This window comes from Peromyscus eremicus, chromosome 6 (genome assembly GCF_949786415.1).
Source record: "Peromyscus eremicus chromosome 6, PerEre_H2_v1, whole genome shotgun sequence".
Lineage (NCBI taxonomy): Eukaryota > Metazoa > Chordata > Mammalia > Rodentia > Cricetidae > Peromyscus > Peromyscus eremicus.
This window is the reverse complement of record NC_081421.1, coordinates 9,025,046-9,044,197: the sequence shown is the minus strand read 5'-3', so window position 1 is coordinate 9,044,197 and position 19,152 is coordinate 9,025,046. Positions and strand designations below refer to the sequence as shown.

General features: G+C 35.2%; 1 long non-coding RNA gene across 1 annotated transcript in view; it reads left to right on the top strand.

The window, feature by feature from the left end:
• The window catches only part of LOC131912352 (uncharacterized), an 84,577-nt gene that overhangs the window by 45,167 nt on the left and 20,258 nt on the right, over nt 1–19,152 (top strand). The gene's annotated exons all lie outside the window — the stretch shown is intronic.

Below are 19,152 nucleotides of genomic sequence, written 5' to 3'. Positions count from 1 at the left end.
ACTGCTACTCACATCACCAGGCAGACTACCTGGAAAACAGGACCCCAAGAAAGACACAGGGATCGCCCAATGACAGAGAAATGGAATGAGATCTACATGAACAGCCTGGACATGAGTGGGGGTAGTGAAGGGCAAGGGTCGAGGGAAAGAGAGCTTGGATGAGTGGGAGATCCCAGCTGGATCAACAACAGAGAGGGAGAACAAGGAATAGGAGACCATGGTAAATGAAGACCACATGAGAATTGTTGCTCCCTTTTTTTGGTATACTATAGTCCCTGCCTTTGCTGGTTTTTGCCAAGGAGACCCAAACAGTCTTTGCTTAGGCCAAGCTTATTTTCAGCTCTCACTGGATGTTTCAGGGCAATTCTTACGTCACACTAAGTAAAACGTTGTTAGTGAATAAAGGTCACTTTCATACTAACATGAATCTCCACACACAGCCTAAATGTGAAGTACATTTTTCACACACACACAGGTAAATGATATACACCACACTGCATAGCAGAGGTCAAGCCTATCCTGTCACATATATAGAGATTGACCAAATGAATGAATATTGGAACTGACTACTTCATAACTTTCCACCACCTACTTTATAGACACTACAGCACATAAGGTTTTAAAAAACAGAAGAGGAGCAGGAGGGGGGAGGGGAGGGAAGAGGAACAGGGGTTGATATATAAAAAGGAAGAAATTTTTTAAATAAAAAATTATAAAAAATATATAGGCATATTATTCCAAAACCCAAAGTGAAAAATCTCATGAAGAGGGCAGAATAGCTCCACACTTGTTCTACCAGAGTCTGCAAGAAATAAAAATGTTAGCTGGACATAGTGGTGCACCCTGCTAGATACACAAAATTAAAAGTTTGAGCAGAAAGATTATGTCTTTGAAGCCAGCTTAGACTGTATAGTGATACTCTGTCTCAACAAATAAATAAGCGAAAATTTGTCAGCCATAATTGCAAAGTCAAAGAATTCTTCAAGGAGTGTTGTTTTTCATATACGATAGACAATTATATCTAAGTAAATACACTTAAGTCTAAAATAATTTTTATTACATATAAATGTTGGTTCTAAAAGTTATTTTGGAGACTTTTGGTTAATGACTGTTACAAAAGAGATACATGGTCATTGCTCCTAACCCTCCAATAAGAAGAAAACTGAAAGCAACTACTTGTCCTGGATACATCAACAATCGAGGTTACCAAGCAAGCTACTACTTTGAAATGTAGATGGAAAGAAAACCTCAGAGTCATTAATGGGAGCTAGTTACCTAGAAAAGAGGGTACAGTTGCCATTATATGGTAGAACTCAGATATATTGTTTAGGATGACTATGGGTTATTGAGAGCAATTACTTGAGCCTAGTTCCAGTAATTTCAATCTGTTTTGAAGGTAAAGATCAAAGAATTTCTTCTTTGGCATGACTGAGGGAGGAGAAGAGTAATCACTGTGAAATGTGCTCAGTGCATTTGCTGTGAATAAAATTCAGCAAGCAAGCAAATCCCCATAAGCCTATTCTCTAAACCCATTGATATTTCTTATCCTATCTGAGAAGGAATTGGGGGGGGACACTCATAAATATTTTTCATTCCATCTATAGTTGAAATTATAATAACTGCATTATGTTTATGAAGAGAAGCAGAATGAAATAACAAGATGAGTTCTTATTTTGTATCACAAGTTGAAAGAGTGATTTCTAGACTTATCATTTGTTATTTATTATTTTCATTTAAGCATGATGAGGGAGAAGCTCACTGACAAGTGTTTTTTGGATGGTTCTATATCATAAAATAGAAAAAGACACAAGAAAGAAAAAGTATAAACCTGAGCCATTTAATTCAGTAAGAGAAGTAGAGAAACCTTCAACAAGCTAGTAATACAAAAGAAAAAAAAACATAAAAAAAAAGGAAGGGTATAATCAGATAAAGACAATCTCAAAAATTATGAAAGAAATTACATCCATCCAAAGTTAGCCAATATATTTTCAAATTTGAATGAAGATTTTTTAATGAAAACAAAATTTCCAAAATGTCCTTAAGAATTTCAAAAGAAATGTTAAAATTACAATTACAATAGTAGTGGATAAATTGCTTAAAATTAAAAACAATAAAATGACAAGTTCAAAGCTAAATATATTCTATCTTTTTTCAAAACATTACATATCTGTGCTCTAAATCAATGAAGATATGAGGAAGATGAAAATTTTGTCAATTAATTTTATGAAGCCAGCATAAAGTATAATTATATCAGTTGAGGAAAAATAGGCATTTAATGAAATTCAAATGTCATGTCTAATAAGAGATCCAAATAAAACAAGAACAAATGGTATGTTATTTAAATATCATAAGAAATACTTAATAAAATTGAATTGCAAATATCAGTTTTAGAGAGACACTCACATAATTAAGTTAAAACTGTAATGTCCTTTACCATCATCACCATTAGTAAGTTTTTGAGAAGTTCTAATAAATTCTTAAGTTAAAGAAAATAAATAACCGGAACAAATATTACAAAAGAACAGATGATATTATCTGACTATGTTGATAAAATGATTTTATAATTTGAAAGCCACAACAATAACTTTAGAAACACTGTAATTATAGGATTTTTGTGTCATCCATATCTAATGTCTATTCTCTACTACATCAAAACAAAACAAAGCAACTCAGATACGTGAAATAATTCCATTCCAAAATAAAGACTAAATGTGGTTATATTACATAAAGATAATCTTTCTGGAGGGGATCAATTTTACCAAAACAAACTTATAACATGTATTGAAACTTCTGTGTTTGCTTTCTATGGCTGTGACAAAATGCCTACTCTAAGACTGCAGTCCCTGGTCGATCAACTGTCCTCAAGTGGAAGCCCAGACATCCAGAATAGTTATGCAGCACAAACTCGTCTTAATGGGGAAAAAGGGGAGGGAAATACACAGTTGGATAGAGAATAGGGTAGATCTGGGAAGAGTTGGGGAGGGCCATGGATATTATTAAAACACTTTGCATGAATCTTTTTATTATATTACATTATTTAAAACAAAATTTAAGTTCAAATATATTTAATCATATGTTCCCCTTCTGCTAGTCCTTGAAATTCTTAAAGTACATACTATTTTAAAAGTTGTGTTGAATATCTCTTTCCTTGCTCTCCCTTGACTCCCCATGGGAGGCCTTATCTTCTCTGAGGAGTCGATGGAGGGAAGGTTGAGGGGGAGGAGGTGTGAGGGGGATGAGAACAGAAAAGACAGGGGTGGGGGTGGGGGTGGGGAACCATGGTTGGTATGTCAAATGAAAAAAATAAACTTCTAAATTAAAAAAAAAATCACACTTCCTATAAACACAAAATACAAATGGCAAAAAAAAAAGTTGTATTGGAGACTTTCTGGGTCATGACTTGCCCAATAACTGAGAAAAAAAACAACGTAAGGAAGAAAGACATAGTAGTTCATGGTTCTAGAGACTTCTATGGTAGTTCACCTCTATTGTTTGAGAAACTGTAGTGGCATAGTGGAGAACTTCTAACAGATATAAGCTGCTCACATCACAGATGACTATAAGCTAAAAGAGAGTAGAAGACGTTGGGGTTACAATGTCCCCTCAAAGGGAACACTTGCCATGATTGTCTGTTATGCCTCACCTTCAAGGATTCCGTCACTTGCCACAAGTCTCACAAGTTGAGAACCAACGTTCAACATTTGAGCTTTTGCAGATCTTTATGATCTAAGCCACAACTACCTTTAAATGGATTTATTTCCTATTTCTAACATGTTGATAACTATAATTCTCATGTTGTCTGCACATTTCTTAATTTATAGTGGGTGCACTCAGAATAGATAATTGTTAATTGAATTTGAGCTAATTTTCTCCTTTAGTGGGAAGGTGCTTGACCTGGCTCCAGGTGCTTGGAGGAGACCAAAACCCAGGTCCTGCTCTTATGCAGTTAGTAAGTGAAAGAAAGAAAAAGAGCAAGTCTGGCATAAAGAAATACACACATCTCACAATCACCCATGTGGGTGCAATTGACCTGCTCCCACTGCAGCAACTCTCTTCCACTATGGTTTCTAAAGCCTTTGAAAGGACCAACATGGGAAGAAAAAAGTGAACTTTAGAGAATAATCCGTTGTTCTGGAAAACTTGGAGAAAAAATTTCAAGAAGATGATGCCTGGAACAATTGGCCATCCTATGCTTTCCTTCATTATTTTACAAGAACCTTCATGAATTCAGCTTTTGTGAGTTGTCACCTATGCTGGGTGGAATTTAGTGTGTGTAACTGCCTCTGAATTATTCATTTGGAAGTAGCCCCTCAATCATATTCTTGTAACTCCATAAATCATGCCAGTTTAGTAAGTTACACTAGTTAACATCATTACTTTGGTAACTCCATAAATCATGCCAGTTTAGTAAGTTACATTAATTAACATCATTACTTTCATCAGGTTTCTATTTTCTTAGGAAATGTGTCAGGAATATTCCATCATGATTACTTTTTGTTTGTTTGAATCACATTGGTGCATCTCATTCAGCGTTGCTTTTTAGCCAGGGTGGCTCAATTAATGTCATTTCTGCTGATATTACTGTCGTTAGGACTCTCGCGTTACCCTTATTCACCACTTGAGTCCTGGCATTTGACTATATTGTCTATAAAGATGCCAGGTGCTCTGCATTCAACACTCATGTGTGATATAGTCCATTAGCTCACAGTCTTTCTGAGGTTGGCTGAATAATCCGTATTTTAATTTAGTTCACAACTTTATTGCCTGAATCATTGTTGGACTACCCTGGAAACTTTCTGTCTTTTACTGTATTAATCCATTTTGCTCTTTGCAAGCCTTTTGATTTCAGAATATTTTATTGTCTGTGAATATTGTATTTGGTTAGGTAGTGTTCTCACTTGTAAAATATCCTTCATTAAATTAGACTTACTCACTGAATGTTATGCTAATTATCTTCTTTTGATGTAGAATTATGAAAGTGTTAGCATTAGTTGGACAATAAGCATAATGTAACATTTATTATTTAATTATGTAGTATAAAGTTGCTAAATTTCATACTAAAAATTGGAAGAGGAAACAAGAGTACAAGAGAAGTGCTTCCTGTTAATATAAAGATGTAATGATGATACTTAATAATTTGAAAATGATGGAACTGGCCTTTCATTACATTATTTTTCAAGATTTTAATTTTTTTACATTTGTGAATTTCTAAATGACTGCTATCTAAACATCAATCTGAAAACCAGATTAAAAGAAGGAAAAATAATGCCATTCAAAATCCATTAAATTCTACAGCAGAATTTAAAGGTACAGTACACATCAAACTGCTCACATGTATGTAGGGAGAGAAATTATACACCATGCAAGGCTGCCATCTTTAATGTCAGTACAAGACAGTCGGAGACAGAGATCCACAAGATAAGGTACCTGGCCCATTTAACCAGAATTGGTGAGCTCGTCTTTCAACAAGAGACCCTACTTCAATAGACATGATGGTATATAATCAAGAAAGATATGCTGTGTCAGCCCTGGGCCTCTACATGCCTGTGTGTATAAGTACATGCACACCTGAACACCTACACCTGTGAAAATGTGTACAGATTGAGCACATTCCACATACATGTACATACAGATGCAAAAATAAAAATAAAAAAGCAAATATACAAATAAAGAAAAAAGAAACATATATGGGTAAATGTAGAGTAATAACATAATAATAGCATTGTTTTCCCATAATTAAAGATAAAAGTAGATTTAAAACTGCAATATCAATAGAGAAGTGAGTTTTATGCAAAAAATTATAAAGACTGTAAAAGCTACAAAAGTATAATTAGAATAGAAAAGAAACATCATAAATTCTAAAAGTGGATGAAAGTGGCCACAGTAAATATCTCCTATAAAAAGAGAATTGGGGCTGGTGTCAGTGGTGCACGCCTTTAATCCCAGCACTTGGGAGGCAGAGCCACGCAGATTCCTGTGAGTTCGAACCAGCCTGGGCTACAGAGGGAGATCCAGGACAGGCAACAAAACTAGACAGAAAAACCCTGTCTCGAAAAACATAACAAAAGAGAGAGAGAGAGAATTGGAAATAATGTATATGAATGAAATAGCATTATCAAGTTGACACCAGACAGAGTCATACTATCAATAAAGTGATTTAATTCAGTGACTGGAAGATTCAGACTTGTGCATAGCTGCCTGCTCTACACAGTGCAAGAGCTACACACAAAATGATATGACTGGAAAATCGAAGTAACATAGGCAGGGACAAGTAAGCATATTAAAGACACAAATTCTAAGACAGCAGGCGTGGTGGCCTAGATACCTCTGGAGGCACAATTGGGGATAAACTGTTATTCTTAGAAAATGAGAGAGTTTAAAATACTCAAGGCTATAACTTCAGTATAGACAAAATAATTATGTGTATTTATGAATTTAATAACATAGAAGTTGTCCAGTTAACATAGAGCCTGCAAAATCAAAAGGAGTGACCAAAACCCACTAATAAGAGACTTTAACACAAAATAAAAAAATAAAGACAATTACAAGGTAAATCACATTTATATAATAACTTTTCTAAGATGATGATAAAGAATGTATTATCAGCTTAAAATATTCCAGAAAACTGACAAAATATTAAGCACAGGAAAAAGAAAAAACACAAGTACCAAAGGAATTATACATGTATCACTAGTAGTAGTCTGGTCATAATTCACATATCATTACACCTGGATATTAATATCATATTACCAAGAATTAAAAGAACTTACTTTTTATACAGGTTTAGATAGTCTTAAACTGCTTGATTTAAATGCTAATATTAATCAAGTTTACAGTATTTATGGTAATATTGGTCCTCGAAAGACTTGGAATCAAAATCTATAATTTGAAATTAAAGCTGAAAGTCCATAGCACTCTCTTATCTGTGCAACACATCAATGTTAGCAATTCAAGGAAAGCGACTGAGATAATTCTCGAATAAAATCTGTAGTGGGAAGTTAGTGAGCATAAATGAAATAGAAGTCTAAAAAGGCTTTGCCAACAAAGTTTAACATCAAAAATTAATAATGCTGTGAAAAATAAAAGTTATTACCAAAAATATCGTGCATAGTGATTCTTTGAAAGCATTAATGTCATCTATAAACTAGTATACCTTTGGAGTTAGAAAACTTTAAATATATAGAAAATAAATAGCAAAATTAAAAAAAATGACATTAAAATGGTTAAGGTATAATTCTATAGCTGCTTTGTTTATCTCTATGTAAATTAACTTTATAGCAAAGTGATGTTTTGGTAACACAATATTAACAAAATTTCACCAAAGTAGAGATAATTTAAACTGTAAACTTTGTATAGAAAATATGGATAAAAAAGCATAGTTGATTTCATGCATCAGAAAAAACTTTAATTTCAAAATCTGTTAGTGAACATTGCAGAAAATAGGCCTGAATAATTATCTGCCCAACACTGAAGATCTTATAAATGTAGTTAGAAAACAGACTTATCAGGAAAATTGCTAAATAATAATCAAATGGGATTTATTTTGGAAATATAACTCATATGTGGGTCAATATTAGGAAATGTAAAGCACTTATGTAATTATTCATTCTAATGGAAAATGTGATTATCTTCAAAGACAACATGTGCTTGATATTAGCCCAATCTCGACACCCATGAATTTACACACTCCACACACATGTGCTTGATATTAGCCCAATCTCGACACCCATGAATTTACACACTCCACACACATGTGCTTGATATTAGCCCAATCTCGACACCCATGAATTTACACACTCCACACACATGTGCTTGATATTAGCCCAATCTCGACACCCATGAATTTACACACTCCACACACATGTTTCCATATGTGTCAGCAAAACTTCGTGAATTCATTGCTGCTGTGTGTAGAAACATTTTCAATATCCCTCAAAACGTAGGTGTTTGACATTGCTACAGAGTTTCATACGTTATACAAATAATGGTCTGGCATAATAATCTACAAGCCTTGAGTAAAATTTCAAATTGCACTTGATTTTTTAAAACATTTACTGCAGTGGTTTAATATGCTTCAAGGGTAGGTAAGGGTAAAGTAGTTTTGCTGTTGTTTTGTTTTGTTTTTTACCCTAAACAAATTAGCATTTTACAAGATAACTAATATAAGATATGAAACAAAATAATTATTTCAGGGCTCAATTTTGTACATAATAACTCAGTGTAGTATAAAGTCATAAATGAAATAATTTTACTTTGAGTTACATGATTCATCGGTTTTTCTGGCTTCAATTTTAAGCAAAGTGTTCATCTAAAGAGGTCTGAAAGTATTTATTTTTCTTAATATTCATTTTTATTTATGAGTGTGTGTAATGTAAGTGTGTATATGTATGTGTATTTGTGTGAATATGTGCCACCTTTGTGCAGGGACTGGGGTGGGTAGAAAAGGGCAATCGTTCCCCTGCAGTTAGATAGAGTTAGAGGCTGTCATAAATCGCCTGATAGAGGCTCAGGGAACCAATCTCTGCTCCTCTGGAAGAGCAACCAGTACTCTTCACCATGGAAACATTTCACCAGCCCCACACACTGTTTCTGACTTACTATTTCAAAAGTACACTGGACTCAGTTGAAATTAGATTGTGTGCTTGCAGAATGTGATTTAAGGAATTGTTTTAAGGACAAAAGAGTAAGATATATATATGCCATTTAGCAAAAAATCATGACTCAGAGATAAATTTGCTTCTACCTCTCAATGATTCAGTCTAAACCTGCCCAGACCATTCACCACAGTGGGAAAGAGTTTGGTTCACCGAATCTTGGGGACATTCCTTCTCTGCCAGCAAAGCTTCTCTGGGCAGAGCAGCTAGTCCTCAGACTGGTGGACAAAGGGGGGATGCCGTATCACAGAAGGGGTTATGCACATCCAACTTCCCTGTACTAAATTCTAAATTTCTGAGACAGAGGTAGGGACTGGCCACATAACTCCATGGGAAAAGTGCTTGCCATTCAAGATTGAGAACCTGAGTTCCATCTCCCTGAACTGAGCTGGGCTTGGTGATGGGCTGCTATTTCATGTGATGGAGAGGATGAAACAAGTGGATCCCTGGATCCTACTGGCTAGCTATCCCACCCTGTTTATAAAATTCTAGGCCAATGAAAATCTTTATCTTGTCAAATGATGGATGACACCTGATATTTTTCTCTGTTCTCCTCATTTATGCTCACATGTACTGTTCCCAACCAAATGCACACATGTACACCTGCATACTACATGCACATACACATGCACCAACAATATTGAAATAATATCAGAACATGGCTTTCGTGGCTTTTTAAAAGGATTTTGGTAGTTCTGATTTCTGTTATGTTATCTCCTTTATTCTACTGTTTTATGTCATCTTTATTCTCTATATAAACAGCCAAGATCTTACCAATAAATAGAAATTCAAATATTATACTTACTAGAATGCAGAACCAATGAGGTAAAGCAGTGATTTATTATAATGCTTTCTGAAATAAAAAAAAGAAGTTAAAAGAACAGAAAAAGATACATTTTAAAGCAGGGGAAGGAGAGGAGTCATACAATATGCTGAGGACATGTGATTAAAAAGCGTCTTCATCAACTCTTGCTCACATACATTGAGAATGAGTAGAGTTAGTTAGCATCTGACTATACTATACAGCTGATACTATGAAGTAGTCTTTCAGCCACACTTGTTAGATAAATGTACTTGTTGTCTTATAGATATATTCATGGTTCCATGTTTATAACTTCATTTTTTGAAAGAATGCAGGACTAAGAAGTTACAGGGCCAGGTGGGAAGTTCCGGGAAAGATCTGCTCTAATTATGAAGGATATACTTCTTTCATTTCTTCTGTTTGCCTCTTTTTCTGACGAAAGTAGGAGACATGGATGACACAGTATGAAAGCAAAGTTTCATATTACAGTAAAGAGAATTTAAATGATTAAAACCATAAATTTTCATTTAAAGGAGTGGTTCTCAACCTAACTCGGCAATCCTTTAAGACAGTACTTCATGTTGTGATGAACCCTAACCATAAAATTATTTTAATATACTTCATATCTGTAATTTTGCTACTGTTATGAATCATAATGTAAATACCCATGTTTATCAATAGTCTTAGGCACCCTCTGTGAAACGGTCATTCATCATGATCCACAGGTGGAGAATTACTGCTAAAAAGTGGAAGTTATAAAATCCTTCCTAAGACACTGTCTAACTATGTATGTATCTGTTTGTATGAGTAAAATTTGAAAAGACAATATGCAGCTAAATTTTTTACATGTATTTTGTAGTATACTTACACTTTAGTTTTGAAAAATAAAGGAAAGATACTTATTAGAAATAAAATTAATATTTATGATTGGTTTTTCAATGATGAAATTCACAAACTGTTATTTAGTTACATTGATAAAATATATAAATTTTATTAATGTGATTATGAAATTGACTGCTCATTTTATTATACTTTGGATTTATTCAAACAATAAAAACTAAAATAAAATTTCATATTTAATGGGAGGTAAAAATCAAAAAGAGAAATAATTAAAATGAAAGTAAATCCATATGCTTTGGTTTTAGAATTACTGAAATGAATCTTTCTGCCATTTAATTACGTCTTGCAGAACAGTGTAATCTCTTAATTCCCATGAGCTTCTCATTTATCCTGGTAACTGGCACCCATGCCTCCAGCATTCACAGTCCACTTTTCATGTCGGGGACAAGGCAGACTGTGGAATTAGAGGCTTTTCAGAAGTGGAGCTCAGCTTTTTAGCTGCTGATATATGAATCACATTGAATATCCCATCAAACATCACCCTTTGATGGGGTTAATCTATATGTTAATGCTGCCTCTTCTTTTTGTGCATATTCTTGGCCTTTTCATTTGTTGAATATGTTGTATCCTTGAAGTGTATGTTGTTCAAAAAGAAATTTGCAAGTCAGTGAAGAGTGTAGCATCCTCTCATGACAGGGAAATTACATTCTGTAAAACTTCGATTTTAATGATATATTCACATTAGTTTAAAAAGCTCATTTTCAGAGGGTTTTCTTTATAACAGGAAAAAAATGTATGGGAATTGCAGGTAGATTTTAGACGGGCAGAAGGGGAGATGAGTTGCAGTGCAGAAAACTGATGCAGCAACTGAAATGAATTTTTCTGCCATTTAGTTACATTAATTCAATTAGAGTATGAGGTCTGCTATATTTTAGCTCTCAGAGACGGTAGATGTACAATGAACATTCAGCTGGCAGGTGCACTGTAAATAACTTCTACCTCTAAAATTCTGACTCGAATCTCTCCACAACCTCATCAGTTTAAAGATGATCCTATGGTATAAGGAGACAGAGACCACTGTTAGGCCATCAGGAAGATCCTGCTGTACTAAGACAGATGTGATGGAACAAAGGAGTAAAATTTTGGGGGGGTGGGTGGGTAAGGGTTTGTTTATTTGTTTGATCCTGTTTTAAGATGGCACAATGTACCAAGTTACAGGTCTTGTCTGAAATCTGGTCACTGACTGTCAAGAACCATTTTATTTCATATATTTCATATGGTATTAATTATAATGATAGAATGTACTCTGCGTGTCATTTTTACCAGTTATGCTTTCTTGGTTGATCTATTTAGTTCACATGCCTCTGTTTCCTTATTTGTAAAGTGATGGTAATGTGTATGAGTGTGTGCGAATAGTAAGCTTTTAGTAAGTGAGCTGAAGCATGTGAAAGCATAAAGTTCTTGTAACAATGAATAGTAGTCATTTTTATTATTATGCTGTTAACTCTAAGCTTAACAATGTGCTGTGTGTTAGGTGTTGACAGAGCTGTGGAATCTCCTCTCTTTGTTCATGAATGTCAAAGCTTAGGCTGTTTCGGAGGGGATATGTGGGTTTATTTGCCAAAATTAAACGTACATAACTGCAAATATTTGACAGTCTTGGTCTTTCCAAATTTGCAGAAAATGAATAGCTAATTTATTTTAGAATAATGAGCACTATGCATTTTCCAATCATTTTGTTGACTCTTATCTTTGTATTATAAATTTGATTTCACTTACTTTAAATGTTCTAAAATTATAATGCAATCAGCCTTATCTTTATCTAGTAAATTAAAACAACTATGATTAAGTCTCATTTGGTGTTCTTTTTTTGCCTCAAGAAAGTGCCCTCCTTAGTCATTTGTACCAGGCCTTTGCAGTAAAGCTGCTATGCATTTACATCTTGTGTGTGTAGAAGGATGTTTTTGCACATTGAAAAGCACCCTACTTCTTAAACCCTTTGTATACTTCAATATTTATTGTTTATTTGTGCACGCAAATCTGCCTCCTTAAAAGTTACTTTAAAAATTATATCTTTGTTATGTCGACTTAATGCAATGCCTTACTAATGCTTAAATTAGGTTCTTATAATTTTAAGAATTCACCATACATATCAATTTAAAATGTCTATTAAGTAGTGTTGGGAAAGAATGAATCTTTAGGAATAACTTTGTGAGCAATGGAGCAATGGAGCTGTGGAGCAATGCTGTGTCACTGAGGCTGGGTGTGCTTTAAGTGATTTGCCCTGCTGAATCATCCATGATAGTAAATCACCCACCTGTCACACTCCTATAGGGAATTCTGATAAGTTCAGTGGTAAATCAGTTTCTTGGACATTCTTCCAACTCCTTCAGTGTGTCTATGATAGGGCTGAAGTAAAGACTAGAAGGGGATGTGGTCCTTGGGAACTGAAGTGTTGGGAAAGAATGAATCTTTAGAAATAACTTTGTGAGCAATGGAGCAATGGAGCTGTGGAGCAATGCTGTGTCACTGAGGCTGGGTGTGCTTTAAGTGATTTGCCCTGCTGAATCATCCATGATAGTAAATCACCCACCTTTCACACTCCTATAGGGAATTCTGATAAGTTCACTGGTTCACCAAGCTAGGTGTGGTAGAAACGTGTCTTTGCTCTATTGTCAGTGTCCTGTCTGGGGAGAGGAGATGTTAGCTTATGTTTTTCTCAAGAGTAAAAGTCAAACAACAGAAACCTAAGACACACTTTTCCCTGACACACAATACACCAGGCAGCTCTCAGTGATAAGAACCACTTAGGATTATAAATCGAAGAGATGGCACTCCTGTAGATATGTAGTGCACATTACAGTGGCAAATTCCCAGCTGTCAATCATCTCTTCCTTACTAATCTTTTCCTTCATTGTTAGGACAAAGCCTTGAGGGGGAAAAAAGCCCTGTTGAGATCCCTATCATCATTTTTTACATCTTCCCTCTCTACTCGTCTCTTTTATCATATTGTCATACCCTTCACTTGTTGAAAGTGATAACAGGAACAGTGCCATAGAGCCACTTCAGGGTCACAGGTGAGAACAGCTTTTTCTTCACTCTCTAGAAAAACAGAGTAGGGACTTGAAACTATTGACTCAGTTTAAAGAGGAAATAAAGAATATGAAATATTTTTATCAACACACTATTTCTGATAGTCACTTTTGCATTTTGGAAGCTATTATTAAGCTCTTGTTTGTAATTCTTTCTGTCTCTTACTTCTCAAAGACACTGTGCAAGGTCAAAGGACAATATCCTCTTTATTCCATCTCCAACTTTCAACATCAGCAAACTTAATTTAAAAAATCTGTTTTATTAATGTCCCATGCCATTGATACGTGTTCCTTTAATATGGTTTAGGTTGAAAGCCCTGAGCACCAGCACTGCTCAGCTTAGCAATCATTGAATCGCCTAGTAAGAAGTGTCAACAACATGGCGGAGTGAACAAGGCTGTGCTATGGCTGTCTGCATTTCCCTGTCTTATCACCATGTATGCTTTAACCTAGGGCAAGATCTCATTCCGGTCATTTAATGACAGCACCAATTTTGCTTCTTGCATTCAGATACAGCAGTGTCCAGAGGCAGAAATAGATGGTTTCCCCCAATGTGCTTGTTAGAGTGAAAACAAGAGGGTAATCTCCTGAAGTTACCTTCTGCCCCTACCAATGCCTCAATAAACAATGACAAACGTGTCCTAATGCCTAAAGCTGTCACTCAAAAGGATGGTTTATACTCGACATATATAAATTGGATCTCAGCCAGTCCATGCCAGCATCCTTGGTTGAAGGAGTAATTGACCTTACTGGGGGTCTATGGCTATTGGGCAGTGATTGGGATCTGCATTCATGAGAAGCTCTGTGATGGAGGGGTTCCAGGAAGTCTATTCCAAATGCTGTCTGGGTAAACAACAATTTCTATTATACCTCTGCAAGGAGAAAAGGGAACATTTTCTCCCTTCTAAAGTTTCCTCAGATGAAGAATAAAAAGTGTTAACAGCAAAATAGTTAAGGAATCAATAGAGAAGTGAAATTGCCTAAGGATAAAATCCAGCAAGCTTTCTGACACAGAATTGGAGTTTTTGGACTACTAGTTTTAAAAATTCAGTCACATGATTACTAGTAAACTCCATGAAAATATATAAGTTCATATATAATACTAATTTTAGTGTTTCATATAGAAACAAAACAAAGTATTTGTTATCAACAAGCCAATTATGAAACAAGACATTTATTTAAACAATATGGGAATTCACAGGGTAAGTGTAAGTTCTGAACATTGGTAGCAGAGTGAACGGTAAATCTTCTTTCTGCAACAGAAAATATGCCTGAAGCCAGTTAAAATGTCTTCTTTAAAGCTCATAATTTGAAACAGAGAAAATGAACAAACATTCAAGCATGGTATTATGAACTAAATCATGGTAAATACAAAGAAATGGATGGCCTGAAAAGCAGTGAGGCCGCTTAGAAAGGCACAATCAGTGCTGATGTCTTTATTACATTTGATCATTGGTTAACATCTACCTTTTAAGATGACCTTTTGTAAATAAAGGAAGAGTTTCCCTGGGTACCAGGACATTTGCATTCCACCAATTAAATGTCCAAAAAAACATCCCGAAATAACTAGAAAAAAAGTCAGGTGACGTTTTTCATTTAGAGGAAAAAACAAACAAACAAACAACAAAAACCAAAAACCAAAACCATCTTTTTACTACTTATACTTTAATTTTTTTATGTACTGTTATAGGAGTATGAAATATAAAATTTTCACTATTTATTGAAACTTTCAGTTACAGTGGTAGTCTAGTTCTCCAAGGATGTGGCAACAAAAGAAAAAATGAATCAACAGTATTTGGATAAAATTTTACTGGATAAAATTTCTGTATTTTAATCACTAACTGTAGTTTTTCTTAGGTACATCTTCAGAGTTTCTCTAAGTGGCAACATTTCTGTGCAGTTCATGAACATAAAAATATAGAGATCCAGATAAAAATATATCAGAGCCTAAGAACCAGCATGTGAGAGAAGCTTACTATGTCTGTTGTAACTGAGTCAGAGGGAGCGATATTTATCCAAGGTCTAGTCTAGTGTCCTTGGTGTGGATCCCAGATGAACACATGTACTTTCACGACATCAGTACTATAAGATAATTAGTAGAAAGTGTTTAGAATAGACTATGTGCTAAGCCAACAGTTCTATTGTCATTGAGACAGCTATCATTCTACTTCACATTCAATGCAGACTTTCTATAGGTGTTCACTTTACCTACTGTACACTGAGATTCTGGAGCAGACTGCCCATGAAAAAGACCATGCCTTTCTTTATTGCATAAAATTTACATAGTTTTTTCTTGTAAATTACAAGAAACTTGGTAGAAAACATTGGAGTATTCACACTATCCAGCTCCCAGAACCATGTCTCCACAGGTCAAAATGAGCCCTCTCTCATTTAGAAGCAAAAAGAAAAACCTCCTAATTTTCTCTTCCCTAAAACCATGACCTCTGCAGTATTCTGTGTGACTGAATGTGTTCAGTGTACACATTTTCTCAGAATATGTATATATTCATGTAGATGTATTTACAGATATTGGAATACTTTACATTATAGTGTGTGTGTGTGTGTGTGTGTGTGTGTGTGTGTGTGTGTGTGTGTGTGGTGTGCTTGCAGATTCTAGCATCCCAAGTTCATGGGCAGTTATTTTTCAGATTTCTTTTATTAATTCTAATTATATATATGTCTGTGTTTAGGTGAGGGTATGTGAGATTGCAGATACCTTTTTCATGGGCAGTCTGCTCCAGAATCTCAGTGTACAGTAGGTAAAGTGAACACTGGGAGAGGACAGCACATCCATTGGAGCTGGAATTACAGGAGGTTTTTAGCCACTTTACATGGGTGGTAGGAATTGAACTCAGGCATGTATTCTTAATGTTTGAGTCATCTCTCCGGCCCCGTGAAGACAGTTTTTAAGCTGTAATCATACCTTCTTGTTCTCTATCCATAATCATGTAAGTTTAACAAAAGCCCATGTCCTGTGTGATTGGGTGCTTTATGAAAAGTTCAAACTACTTTAGTTCCTTCCCATGCACACATGTCCATAGTGGTATTGTCCCCATTAGCTAGTCAATGAAAAGAATCAATTTAATTGATAAATTTGGAGTCATCTCAGTCTACCAAAAGCCTTGTTCTTATGTTACTGCACTTCAATATGTTCCTAAGTGCTCTCTGAAGAGTCATGGCGTTACTGCTGATTTTCCCAATCACATTTCTTTTTCTAATTTAATTTTTACTCAATATAAGAAATACTGTCTTTATGTATACATATACACAGAGCAATTCTGTTTATGTAGAGGGTTTTATTTCTCACAGATACGTGGTGTTTTGTAGTGTAGTGAAGTCTATCACATTTCACTTTCTTGAATACATGTTGGCGGACACTGACTTAGAAACAACTGTTAACCAACACAAGGAGTATCGGGCTATCTAATTTAACTTTCCACACTACACATCTAAACAATGCTCTCCGAGACACATTTCCAGGACTGACGCTTAATGTTTATAACCTTTGAGTATTTTTCTATTTCTACTCCTTCATTTACTGGATTGTCTTTCTGTAAATTTTTTTATGTATTTTTTTTATGCACACCAATGTAGCCATTAGTTTCTCCAGTCCCACTTGCCCTCCGTGGTCCCATGTTTCTTCAGTCCTGCCCAGCCCTGTGGTCCCACAGCCTCTTATAAAATAATCACTCAGAGGCTTAATATTAAATGCAAATTATATGGCCTATGGGTCAGGCTTCTTGCTAGCTAACTCTTACAACTTAACTCAATCCATTTCTATTAATCTATATGTTGACATGTCACCATGGTGTTACCAGTCTGCTGGCATCTTGTTACGCCTTGGGCGGAGGGCTGGTGTCTCCTCTGACTTCGCCCTTCTCTCTGTATCTCTGCTTGAATTTCCCACTTGTCTCTAAGCTGCCTTGCCATAGGCCAAAACTGCATTATTTATTAGCCAATGGAAGCAACACATATATTCACAGCATACAGAAAGACTTCCCACAGCACTTCAGTATTTTGCCTATATATATCTCTGGGTATCATGTGCATGCCTGGTGTCCACAAGGTCATAAGAAGGTGGTTTTATCTCTTGGAACTGGAGTTACAGACAATTGTGATCTACCATGGGGGTGCTAGGAAGTTAACACAAGTCATCTCTGCAAGAACAAGTGCTCTTAAACACTGGACCATCTTTCCAGGGCTCAGGATTGTTTATCTTATTTTATGTATTACAACCTTTGATATTCACAAAACTTCTCCCAGTTAATTACTACTGTGTTAACATGGATATCTCTCTTTTGCACCAACTCTTTCTTAATTTTAAGATATAAAAATTTACAATTTACTTTCTACTTGGCCAAAGTTGGTCTTAAAGAAGTATCTTCCCAATTTTAGAAAATTAAGGTGTTCTAAAATGCCCGCTCTGTTTAAAGTCATGCTTTTATTTAGAACAGGATAAAAATATAGGCTTCTACTGGGCAGTGGTGGCACACACCTTTAATTCCAGCACTCGGGAGACAGAGCCAGGTGGATCTCTGTGAGTTTGAGGCCAGCCTGGTCTACAGAGCGAGATCCAGAACAAATACCAAAACTACACAGAGAAACCCTGTCCTGGAAAAACCAAAAGAAGAAAAAAGAAAAAATATATAGGCTTCTTTAGTCTTCAAATCATGGACTGGGAAGATCTTGTATTTACATCATCATCATCATCATCATCATCATCATCATCTTCTTCTTCTTCATCATCATTATCATTACTATTGTTACTGTGAGAGTCTTATTATCCTGGCTGGATAGTTTGAACTAATCTTGAACACACAGAAGTCTACCTGTTTCTATATTTGGAGTTTGGGATTAAAGAGGGTGTCAACATGACCATCTACCATGCATTCTGTCTATTGTGAATTCTGTTTTTGATGTCCTCTGAATGAAGTTGCCACATAGTGAAACATCACGGCTCAGCTCCCTTTTTATTCATTGTTTTGTTCTATGTGTAGCAGTAATTATTAGATTGTGTTAAACCATGCCCTTTGCTTTTTCAAAGACTGCTTTACTATTTATTGATGGATAAAGTATGATGATGTTTGCATTTAACTGGTAGTTTAATTTGAGAAGGAAATATCAGATGCAACTCATTTATGTGTTTTTTGTTTGTTTCAGAGCTTTTTAGTAAAGTATTGTGGGGTTTTTTTATATAGCCTATAATCATAAATTTCCAATGATAGTGATGATAGTTCATTATTTGACACGTAAATACTTCATTATTAATTGAGTTGTATGCAAACATTATATTCAAAATATCATAAACAAAATGTGAGCTGATGAGATGCTTAGTGTGGTTAAGAGCACTTAATGCCAAGCCTCATGTACTGAATTTGATCCCTCAGATTCACATGGTGGAAGGATAGAACAAATTTTTGCAGGTTGTCCTCTGACTGCCATAAGTACATTTGCGCAAAAGCATGCCACCCCTTCACACATGCATACACACATGCACTAAATAAATGTAATAAAATGTTAAAGCAAAATGTCTAGGCAGTATATAAAATGAAATGTGTATATAAAAATTTAGGCAATTTGGTTTCTTTTTCTGTCTCTCCACACACAAATCAGCATGAGATATATGTAATCATAGCTGTTGTTTTGTATGAGTCTGGGTGGAGACATTTGTGTCCTTGGAGAAATTTTAGATAATTTCAGAAGCAGACAGTGTATTCTAAAACATCATCATTGCCATCTAAAGCTTTTCCTGAATTTAGATGAA